This window comes from Sinocyclocheilus rhinocerous, unplaced genomic scaffold (genome assembly GCF_001515625.1).
Source record: "Sinocyclocheilus rhinocerous isolate Xijiao unplaced genomic scaffold, SAMN03320098_v1.1 scaffold1841, whole genome shotgun sequence".
Classification (NCBI taxonomy): Eukaryota; Metazoa; Chordata; class Actinopteri; order Cypriniformes; family Cyprinidae; genus Sinocyclocheilus; species Sinocyclocheilus rhinocerous.
Genome location: NW_015666172.1, coordinates 813727 through 826397, shown reverse-complemented (window position 1 = coordinate 826397; position 12671 = coordinate 813727).

Below are 12671 nucleotides of genomic sequence, written 5' to 3'. Positions count from 1 at the left end.
GTCATATATTCCAAGACGTAGGCTAGAATCTGTGATTGCTAAGTACAGTAAATATCCACACCAGTGGGGTGACTGACTGCCACACATACTCTTCAGAACAACTCACAACCCACGCAAGCTAGATAATTCCGCACACAGCTGCAATTCCAGGTTTTCAAACAGAGATGGCGACAAAGAGGCAAAATTTAGGACTGCAGCTTTAATGTTTTTTGTAACGTTACAAAATGTAACTATGCATTAAAGCTGCATGCACTCAGAGTGCAACATCTGTTTGATTGACTGGTAATATTATATCAAACACATGCATTTATTGTTTCAATGTGTTAGCAGTCTGTTCATTTTAATAGGCAATATTTGTGGACATTATCAATCTGTGGACAGGTGTTACAGGTAGTGTTCCAACTTCACCACTAGAGGGCAGTCGAGTGTTAAGGATTCATTCCCACCTGACCATCTGTAAAGTACAGTATCTTGACAGTTTCCCTGGATTGTACCAGTGTTAAGTGATGGTACTGAATGACTGTATTTTTATACCATGGTCATCAATTTTCCCACAAAAGTGTGTGTTACTGCAAATTATTGAATATCTATTGAAAACATTCTGTATATTAAACACTAGTTTATGAATATCTTTAAATTGTGAATCATGTGCAGTAAAACTCAATGAAATTAATGTTTTTCTATTTTATTGATTTATTTTTTATCTTGAACATTTATTACAGCATATTATAACAATTTCTGAAGGATCACTGAAGACTGGAGTAACTGTAATCACTGACTGCTGAAAATTTAGCCATAAATTACATTTTAAAGTATATTCAAATAGAAAAAAATTTCACAATATTATTGTTTTTACTGTATTTTGATCAAATAAGTGCAGCCTTGGTGAACATAAGAGACCTCTTTCAAAAACAATGAAAGTAAAAATAAAAAAACATTTATTCCAAATGTTTGACCGGTATATATACAGTATACGTTATATTGAGGATAGCTATGCAGATATTTGCATCTTTCCTCCAACTAAAAGGTCACTTCACTACCACTGTCTGTTTGTCCACTTTATTCAGAGGTACTTCTAGTGAATTTGCCACAGTCAGCAACAAGACCTGATGTAACTCACTCAGCAGCTGGCCAGAAAGTTCTGCCGTCGCTGGGCACATCGGCTCTTTTTCTGAGCGACAGGGACATATTGGCTCAGTGCAGTTTGGGGCTGCATTAGGAAAGAGAGAATGAGATTGTAGCGCAGGTGTGGAGGATAGAGGCTACAGGCCCCCACTTGATGACTTCTGACTTTCCTTATCCTATCTCCTTTGTCTGGAACATTTGTTTTGTGGGAGACTGTCGTTATAAAGGAATTCAATTGTTTAAGGTCAGAAGTGTCTGCAGATCTTGTCACACAAGTTAGCCACTGAGAGAATAAACAACTTACTGTTTGCAAAAACACTTAAGAGATGACATAAGCCATTCATGTCACAATATTTGGGGGAGAAATTTAATGTGGCATGATGCAAGATTAGATTGGACACCTTTCATAAAAACAAGTCTTAAAGTGCTATTATATAATCTAATGGTCAAACACTAATTTGAAATAAATGAACAAACAGATAGAGAAACAAAAAGCCCAGTGGCATGGAGCTTTCAGATTCATCTACTGGAGCAATTAGACTTAACCTCGATTGGCAACATTATTTTCTGAAGCACTTTGCAATAAAGCATTGTTATTTTAATTGCTATTGCAATTCATTACATTTACAAAGTGCAACATGATGTTAGAGATGCAATTTGGCTTGAAATGTCTTGTTCAAGGGGTGTAACTTCATATCGCTCAGAAAATAAGTGGTATGATATCAAGATGGTTTGTATTCATGGCAACCACTTTACTTCTGAAGGCCAAAGGAACACGACTGTTTCCACTTATCTTTTCACCAGTGATTAATAGAAGCCCCTGAGGTGAATGAACCCGGAATGGAATACAGTATATCAATGGTATGAACATAACTCTAATTCAAAGTATCTTTAGCCATGTTACAAAGATGAAGGAATACATGTGTTTTAATAAAAACGGTGTTCTGCCAGAGTTACAGAATGATGACAGTACCTTCATATATATATATATTTTAAATCTAAATACTGTGTATTCTGAGAGTGTATATTATTCAAAAGTTTGGTGACATTAAGATTGTTTTATGTTTTTGAAAGAAGTCTTGTAAGCTCATCAAGGCTGCATCTATTTGATAAAAATACAGTAAAACAGTAATATTTTGAAATACTATTACAATTTAAAGTAACTGTTTTCTCTTTTATTATATTTTAAAATGCAATAATTTATTATATTTATTAGTATTCCTGTGATATCAAAGCTGAATTTTCAGCAACCATTTCAGTGTCACATGGTCCTTCAGAAATCATTCTTATGCTGATGTGGTGCTCAAGAAACATTTTTTTATTATTATCAATGTTGAAAACAGTTATGCTGCTTAATATTTTTATGGAAACTGTGATTCAAACTTTTTATGATTATTTTAGGTATATAGAAAGTTTAAAAGAACAATATTTAAATGAAATAGAAATCTTTTGTAACAATGTAAATGTCTTTACTTTCACTTTTGATCAATTTAATGCAACCTTGCTGAATAAAAAAAAAAAATTTCATTACATAACATGACATTTATATATTTTAAGTGTTTTTTAAGTGTCTAAACTCTTTTGTAAGCACTGTAAATGTTCTTTATCTGTTATTTGTAGCACAGAGGTATTGTTTTCTGTGTAATTTCAAAGAATCGTCAATTGCCAGCTGTTTCTGTTTGTTGACACCAGTCATACCTCAAATGATGGATGATAGACTAACATGCTTCCTCCTCCCTCCCCATAAATTGCTAACCTAAGCAAGAGTAAAGTGACATCTCCTCTATATGACTCAGCACTTTTCTAAGCAGAACACAGAGTTTCCGAACCATTGAGCCTAAGATCAAGACTAATTATCCACCCTTACATGCATTGATTATTGTTATTTAGTTTCCTAATATAACAAATATAAAATGATACTTCATCTCAATTAAGCAAATTACAGCTGTTTCCTTGTCACTGTTCTTTAAAAAATGAAAAAAGAAATTTGTTTGGGAGCTTATCTGGACAAACTGCTGTTAAACAATACTTATTGATTAGTTCATGGCTTTTCAGAGGGACAGCAGGAGGTGACTGGAGAGTTGGGGACAAAACATTTTTAGGACACAGTCTTGAGACACAATAGATCAATATAAGTTTGAGCTCATGCTCTCAAAATTACTGTCCAGCTCAGCAATACCATAATATAGGGAATTTTAACAGCATTATGCTGCCGCAATCAATACGGTGACTGAACAACCTTCATACAAACAGTGCCCCCTTGAGGATTATCATTATAGTCAATCATATTGAGACTCCTGTACCGTACTTACCATGGTAATGACAGCAGTGGCATGACTTTTCAGTCAGGTATGCTGTATCAACCAAACGCAGCGGGAAAACGGTATATCGGTTTAGGAAAGACTGAAAACAAAATCAGAAACGACAATAGAAACAGCACGACAAGTGTAGATTTAAAGAGCAGGTCATATGGTATTTTAAAGTGTCCTAATATTGTGTTGGAGTCCCCTACAACATGTTTAAATGCATCTAAGGTCAGAAAGCATTGTAATTTTGTCAGAATGTACATATAATATTTGAATCATTTTTCAATGATTTCGAAACGATTTGTTCGAAGCAGGTCTGTAAACCCCTCCCTTCCATAAGCCTACACTTCTCTGATTGGTCAACTGGCCAAGTCTGTTGTGATTGGTCTTTCCGTATACAATGCGTGTCGGAAACGAAACACCCATTACCATAATACATTTTTTGCTCAGGCGGGTTACTTGTAAACAAAGATGCTATAAGTTTTCAGCAATACCATAATATAGGGAATTTTAACAGCATTATGCTGCCGCAATCAATACGGTGACTGAACAACCTTCATACAAACAGTGCCCCCTTGAGGATTATCATTATAGTCAATCATATTGAGACTCCTGTACCGTACTTACCATGGTAATGACAGCAGTGGCATGACTTTTCAGTCAGGTATGCTGTATCAACCAAACGCAGCGGGAAAACGGTATATCGGTTTAGGAAAGACTGAAAACAAAATCAGAAACGACAATAGAAACAGCACGACAAGTGTAGATTTAAAGAGCAGGTCATATGGTATTTTAAAGTGTCCTAATATTGTGTTGGAGTCCCCTACAACATGTTTAAATGCATCTAAGGTCAGAAAGCATTGTAATTTTGTCAGAATGTACATATAATATTTGAATCATTTTTCAATGATTTCGAAACGATTTGTTCGAAGCAGGTCTGTAAACCCCTCCCTTCCATAAGCCTACACTGCTCTGATTGGTCAACTGGCCAAGTCTGTTGTGATTGGTCTTTCCGTATACAATGCGTGTCGGAAACGAAACACCCATTACCATAATACATTTTTTGCTCAGGCGGGTTACTTGTAAACAAAGATGCTATAAGTTTACAAAAATGGCATCGATATTACCTTATCAATTCGAGCCCGAGTCTAAGGATGATACCAATGCAGTCGCTCAACCGGAAACTCCATTGCAAGCATGACTTGATCAGGGCTGCGTTCAGCCCCGACAAAAACGGTGCAAAACGTTTTTTAAACGGAACCGGTGGTGCGTTGAACACCCTGTTCTGATAACGCAAGAGTTGCAACTATGGCAGCTGAGAAGGCCATTCTTTGTGTTCTTTTTGAAGAATTTTTGGAGCCTGATGAAATGGGTATAAATATGTGTTTAATACTGCAAAATACGCTGGATGGTATAGTCATTGCCCTTGCCCTCCAGAATAAAAGAGAACATCCCAATCAAATGAAGGGATTTGTGGAAACTGTGGTTCCTAATTATTGTGATCCAACATTTGCCTCACATTTCAGGATGAAAAGACAAACATTTCAGGTGAAGGATAATCCACTTCTTACCTCCGAGACATATATAAGAAATATATAAATATGTATAGTATTTTTATGTTACATTAATCAGCATTTAGCACACCTTCCTAAGGAAAGGATATGGGCCAGAAGACATTGCAATTACTAAATGATATTTAGACAGACTTAAAGAAGTTCCAGATCTATACTTGTGCCCTTATTATTTCAGTTATTTTGCCTTTAATGTAAATAAACATGTGCAAACAATATACTTGCTCTTGTGAATTTATTTGGATGTTAATTACATTGTGCGAGCTGTCTCTTTAATACCGCGTGGTTTACATACATGTTGCTGCTGATTGGGCTGACATGTTTGACACACCCACCAAACAAGAGAAAACACATCTCAAACCCCGTTGCACACCGTTTCCAGGAAACATGTCGTTCAAACCGGAAACCGTAGCAAAACGGTGCAGCTTGAGCTTGAACTTACCCCAGGACATTTCTCAGTGGTAAGTTTAAACTAGCGGAAGTGTTTGTGGGCAGGTCAGAGTGTTCGTATTTCGCGGGCAGGCGGGGATTTTGCAAATGTGTTACCTTGTGACGAATATAGGTAACAGGCAGAAGATTCGAAAATATGACGACTCGTTAAGGCGGTTCAGTCGACTCTTTCTTTTGAGAGACAATATCTTTATTTATCGTGCACTTTTTTGATTAACAACTTTGCAGACTCTTTACATTGAAGGATAGCTACGTTACAAACTGCAAAAAATATATTTTTCGAAAACCCTTATGACCTGCTCTTTAAAGGTAGCCATACCAATTTTTTACTAGTGTGTAGATTCATTTAGGCTATTAAAATTGATATGTAAATAAATTCTTAATTTCTTCGTAAAGGTTACGTTAGCTATGTTTTTAATCAGGTAATATTTTGTGTAGGCTAGCTAGCCTATGTCAACAATTTGGAGGAATATATTTTATATTCTATAATCTATAATCGATATTTTCCCGCTTTGAAAGACGAAATAAATAAATAAATAAAAGGTAATTGTGACTTTTTATTTTACAATTTGGATATTTTTTTTCTTCGAATTGCAAGATATAAACTCAGAATTCTCAGAATTTCTCTCACAATTCTGTTTATATCTTACAATTCTGACTTTTTCTCTGAATCCTAGCCTACTTTTTTTTTCCACCACGGAATAAATACTAAAAAAGATAATTGCCACATTTTATCACAAAAGTCAGAATGATAAATAAGCCTTTTTAATTTTTTATCCCGAGGCGGAAACAAGCTTTCATAACCGACCAATGAGAACGCAGAAAAAATGTGGATTCGCTCGTCTCAATCCTTTAGATTAGATTAGAATAATTTGAGGACAGCATATTTCCCTTATTTGATCATTTAAATATGCTTTATATTACACTCAAATGACAATGAAAATTAGAATAATGTTCATATTAATAGGCAAATCCCCGCAATAATTCTCTCGAAATGACACACACACACACACACACACAAAGACATTTGCTTATTTCATTTGAATATTTATTTATTCTACTTTTTGTTTGTGTAACATGACTGTATGCATGCTTTATAGCCTACCTAAGATAAATTGCTTTAAGAGAAAGGAAAAAATGAAATCGCATCATATGACCCCTTTAAGTATAGTATATACACCAATAGTTTTTACACCAATTCTTTTCAGTGTGTTATACTGTAATTCAACTCAAGTTGAGGAATTTCAGCTGTGAATGGTACACAACACTGGTGCATAAATCAATTTCTGGCTTTTGAAATGGAAATGGAAAGCTGGAAAAAAAGCTGGAAAATCCATTTAAAGCTGGAAAATCCTGAATTTCAGGACTTTTCACCTTCCTTTCTTTTTAATGACGTAGTTGATGCCATTTTAACTGCCCTTCAAATGCTCTGCTGCATCTTTTCTCTGGTCATCGGACTTGTGCCAGGAAGATGACAAATGTACTGCTATTTCTTCTGTGGGAGCTGATTTCTAAGGTCTCTCCTCTTTTTTATAGGAGGAAATGGTATTTGGAAGCTCAAACAGGATGTCCCGCTGCTCGTCCTGACTGTGAACCCCCACCCAACACTGTGAAACGGCTTAAGTTAATCCAGGATCTTGAAAGTAGAGCAGTTTTTTTTTCTTCCCTCTTGTTCTTCGTCATTTAGAAGGCTTCAGGGATCATTTGAATATTTATTTATTCTACTTTTTGTTTGTGTAACATGACTGTGTGCATGCTTTATACCTAAGATAAATTCATCTTGAAACGATCATCATGATAGCACTAGTTTAACGTTGATTTAAAGGCAAACCATTTCAGTCTAGTAGCCGTGAGGTTCTGATCGAGGTTGCAACCCCTGACATGATTGAATCCCACTGTAGGCCTGCTCCTCCTTTAATCTGTGCTCTTGCTTAACTTTGTAATGAAATATATCAGCGCGGTCGGGGTGAAGATAAGACTGAACTGGACGTTTACACCAGCGATCGTGAGGCCACGGTTGTGCTTGTAGTGATTGAAAGCGCGTGTCAAACCAGCTTAACTGAAACATCCTCCGTCGGTTTTGCCCTATAGTCAGCCTTTCATGCTTTGGAAATATGACTCCTACAACAGACAGAGTGCATTACATCTACACTATTGTACCTTCCAGCGGATTCCAGTAGAAATGATTGCTTCCATTTGGTAGCAAGGTTGACTTTCATCTGATGCATCGCTGACTAGAAGCACAGATGTCCTCAATTCATTAGGAAGCGAGTCCGCCCAGTAGAGTAACTGGCAGTGGTTGGCTTTTTCCTATCAAATCTGTTGTTCTGTGCAGGAGGTGATATGAAGAGAGAGCGAGCAAGCTTGAAATCTGCAATTTGTCAGCTTGCTGGGAAAAGCTTTGAATGGGATCCAAATAGAAGAAGAGATTGTTCCTTCTGGATCATTGGAATGAAGAAGGAACCTTGATTTTTTTCTTCTTCCTAAATATTGGCAAGAAGCAAACTAAGCAAATATCACTTTTCTGCATTTGAGTGGAGCTACTTCCAGTCTTAACCAGATTGTGTCTATGTATAAGTGCTGTTTTTGGTCATTCTCTCAGGGCCCCCCATCCCCTCCTTTGAGGAGGATTTAGCAAGTGCAGCTTTGTGAGTGTGCGAGGGAGAGTGTCTGCGCACTCTCACAGCCGGGTGGGCCGGCTGGGGGTCACGGGTCACTGGCCCGCCCAACTTCCATCAAGGAGAACAAAGCATCCCTCGATCCAATGAAAGAGCAGGTTGGGACTGGGCTCAAGTCCAAGGGTCCCGGCCCACACTGGGGGCTTACCAGGGGCTGAAATACGTAAAGAAATAAATAATCGAATAATAATCAGATCCTCAGCCGTCTGGAAACCCGGTCATGTGGGAACGCTCGACGTGCCCATATTCGGTTCCTCTCATGAGGAGCCTGAACGAAGATACATCCCCCTATTCACATCCCTCCCTTTTTCTCCATCACTTTGAAGTCTGCTTACTTTTGTTCTTTACATAACTCGATCTGATTTTTTTGAAAAAGCTAATTTTGTATGCCTTTCCAGTGACATAGCTGCCACCCAGAATTCTTCACAAGGAGGTCAAACCAAACAGACGTCTGAAAAAGAGGCCCAGGTATGACTGAGCTAGAACATATGATAAAAGACCTTTGAATTATTGTCACTGTGTGCACATTTGCACACAATGGAGGATTAAAGGCTTGCTGGATGAAATCACTCAGAGAATAGGAAGATGGGGATGGGGCTTTTTTTGGTTTTCTCTCTCGATTAATTTCCCGCCTAAACCACTTACTCCCAAACATGACGACCATGCAGAGCGAGCCGCCAGATTACACAGATGGACAAATATTTGCTCTGGTTTTGTTCCAATGTAATTGTGAAGCTTGAATGTGGCTTCAGTTAAAATTTTCACAGGGAGTTTCTCCAAAGCAGAGAGATAAACGAGTAAATCTTTATGCTTAATTTAATAATTTTAATTTAGAATTTAACAATTGTTTCACTTTTAATTCATTCATTGGAATTTGAATCACAACAAAAGAAATTATAGGATATAAATAATAAATAATTTAGAATATTTATGCCCTGAATTTCTATCTTTTACATATTTCTCTGCATTATTGATATTAATTTGAATGTTTTAATAATTAAAAATAATTATTACTGAATTTCAGGACTTTTCACCTTCCTTTCTTTTTAATGACGTAGTTGATGCCATTTTAACTGCCCTTCAAATGCTCTGCTGCATCTTTTCTCTGGTCATCGGACTTGTGCCAGGAAGATGACAAATGTACTGCTATTTCTTCTGTGGGAGCTGATTTCTAAGGTCTCTCCTCTTTTTTATAGGAGGAAATGGTATTTGGAAGCTCAAACAGGATGTCCCGCTGCTCGTCCTGACTGTGAACCCCCACCCAACACTGTGAAACGGCTTAAGTTAATCCAGGATCTTGAAAGTAGAGCAGTTTTTTTTTCTTCCCTCTTGTTCTTCGTCATTTAGAAGGCTTCAGGGAAAGAAGGGGACACAATGATTTCCTTCTGGTGTGTCTCAAACACAGACAGACTACCCGCCGTGCGAGACTATCTCCATGAACGTGAGCAGTGTTTATGTCCAGCATTTGAGGAGGTGGACTTGAAAGAGCCACAGTTGAAAAAAAGCTTTTCATATCAGATAAAACGATCTCAGATTAATATATAACAGCCATCTCTGTAAATTATGAAAAATGAAAAAGGTAAACACTTATTAATGTACTAATTTTATTCAACAGGAAGACCATTTTGACCTAATAAGGCTTTCAAAGAGTGAATAACTTTGCTGTGTGTTAACAGATGGTGCCAAAAGAAAAGTCGTCTGTCTCAAAACGTCGCTTGGGATATATATATATATTTTTTTGTACTTTTTGTGCCCAAACCCATCAAATCTCTGGTATCTAACTTGCTGTGGTTTTTTTAATTGGCTCATGGCTCAGATTTATGAAGTAATGAACAGGTGTTGGGTGGGAGGGACAGCATGATGTGGATTATAAAGAACCCCCACCTCATCTCTCTCTCACACTCGTCTATAGTTCTTCTGTAGTTCTCATGGCCACTTTCTCACTCTGCATTTGTAGATCCAACAAAAAAATACAATTAGTCATGCAACATCAGGCTATTGGATTGAATTCTCTTCTAATTTATACTTTTCTCAGATTCAGAAATTATCTATCTATCTATCTATCGTTCATTTTGTCTATCTATCTATCTATCATTTTGTCTATCTATCTATCTATCTATCTATCTATTCGTCTGTCCATCCATCCATCTTTGTTTCTTTCTTTCTAATAATTCACATAAATCACATTTAATAATAACAATAATACTGTATATAGCGCATTTCTAATAATACTAATGATCTCATTTTAATAACATTTATATTTAAATATAGATATCAATATAAGTAACTTGATGAGCGAATCATCTCTGAATTCTTTTATTGAGCTATTGAGCTTTTAAAATCAGCACTTTTTGTACCAAACTGTGCCTTACATATTCCTTGGTGAATTATTCTCCATTACTGGTGAGAATCATGTTCGTCTGATAAGAGCTGCATGCATACTTTCCACATCAGTCCCTTTAGAGATGGACTTCGAACACGCATTGCTCACAACACAAACTGACTACATAATGGAGATGACTCATACTCTAAAAACCTCCGAACATCTCATTCATTAATTATCCCAAATATCTCATTCGTTAATTATCAGTAAAACAAGAAGTTAAATGTTTGACGCTTGCTCACATCTCAACCCCGTAAGCTTTTGGAACAGCTGTAGTAGGACTGGCCTTCAGCTCAGGATGCTGGATCCAGAGCCAGCTGCTCTCCCATGAATGCTGTGGACTGGTGTTAAGTGAAGTGGCTTAACCGTAAGCCTGTTAGAGATGTGCTCACACTTCCCATCCCTCAGCCTCTGTGAATCACTGAACAACAGAGGCTTTGTAGAGCCCGAGTCTGGGTTTAGCAGTACAGTCATTTAAAGCATTCGCTATTACTGGAGCTCCAACCGCTTCTTCCCGAATCAGTCAGACTCTTGAGCCCTGAACTCCTCAAATAACAGCTTAAAATGCCAAATTTGTCCGTTTTCATGGCATTAAACAAGGAATGTATACTTTAGAGGCTTTTTAATGTGCAGCCAAAGCATGTGGGAATTGTGGATTCTGCAGATTTACTAAAGTCATCATAGTATAGTTATCTGAATGGCATAGATTATCATTATTATTATTATTTAAAAGTTTTAAGAATGGCTCATGAAAGTCCTAGAGGTATCAGTTATAATGGGTCTCATTTTTCATAAAGTGTGTTTATGAACGTATATCTGGTATGGAGTTATGTATAATTTCCAACTATTATGGGGAATTATAAGTTATTGAGCTGTATAAACAAATTTGTATATTTAAATAAAAGAATGTGCTTATGAGCCTTTACATTTTTAATATTTCCCCTCATACATTCTAAATGATATTTCTAAAAATAAAAATATGCCAGTTAAAATATTTGTACAAGTACAAATCTAAACTACTTGCATGATTTTATCATCTTATTGTTGAACCCATGCTGAAGTTTTGCTGTACTGTACATTTCACCTTCTTCTGAGGACTCCACCTTTTATCAACAAAATTCCTGGATTTCTCCTGTGCAAACATCTATAATCCACAACCCAATATAATAAAGATTGATCGCCTCTTTTTGTATTAAAAGGCTACAACTGACACGGCACTACTTTAGGATATAGCAATGTTTTAGAGTACCTTCCCATTTCATAGCTAGACCACCCACATTAATCAGAATGAGAAAGAATCAGGGATTTGACCCCAGGCTGTCTAACGCATTAATAAACCATGTTCATGAACTTTTCCCCATATGCGGTTGCTTTTTTTATGCACTCTAAGGACTCTTAAAAGGTTTTGATGAGACTGCCAAGACATGAACAAACACCAAAGATGACAACATGGTGAAGCAACTGCATATAATCTATTGATTCAAACTCATGTCACTGGACGGAAACACATCTGGGAAAAAACTCAGAAATGTTGTGACGATGAATGCGTGAGGGAAGGAGGAAGGTAGGAGGAAACTCACCGTGTTCTTTCACTTTCCTAGGATGAATTGACAAAAATTGCTCTTCATTTCAGTGCCAGAAAGGGCCCAATTTATTTTACTTTAGATTAATATATTTTTAAGTTTATTGCTCATGTTGTGTTCCAGTCATTTTGTCCCATAGAGGATTTCTACCCCACAAAATTGCTAGTCAACATTAATGATATCACATTGGACTTAAACTTACTGTCTTTGCGCACACGTTATCACAACTTTCCACCCAAAAATGTATACATTTTGAACTTTTTTGGGGGGATTTTTCCCGGTTTAAAATGACCGGCCTACAAAAATTGCTTATAAATGTATAATCTTTGCTGTATTATTACCAAACATTGAATTCAATCTTTTTTCAATTTGTTTTCTTTCAATTACCACAAGTTTTCTGTTACTTTGTGGAACTGACTGATCATGGGCCTCATTGATCTGACCTTACGCACCTCAGATTTTGAGTGAACATATTATCCTAAAATTATCCACAAATAATGCTTTTTTCACTCAAAAACTAAAGTGCATACAAGATTGAATCCAAGATTTGATGATAATATAGCATTATGAGAGAT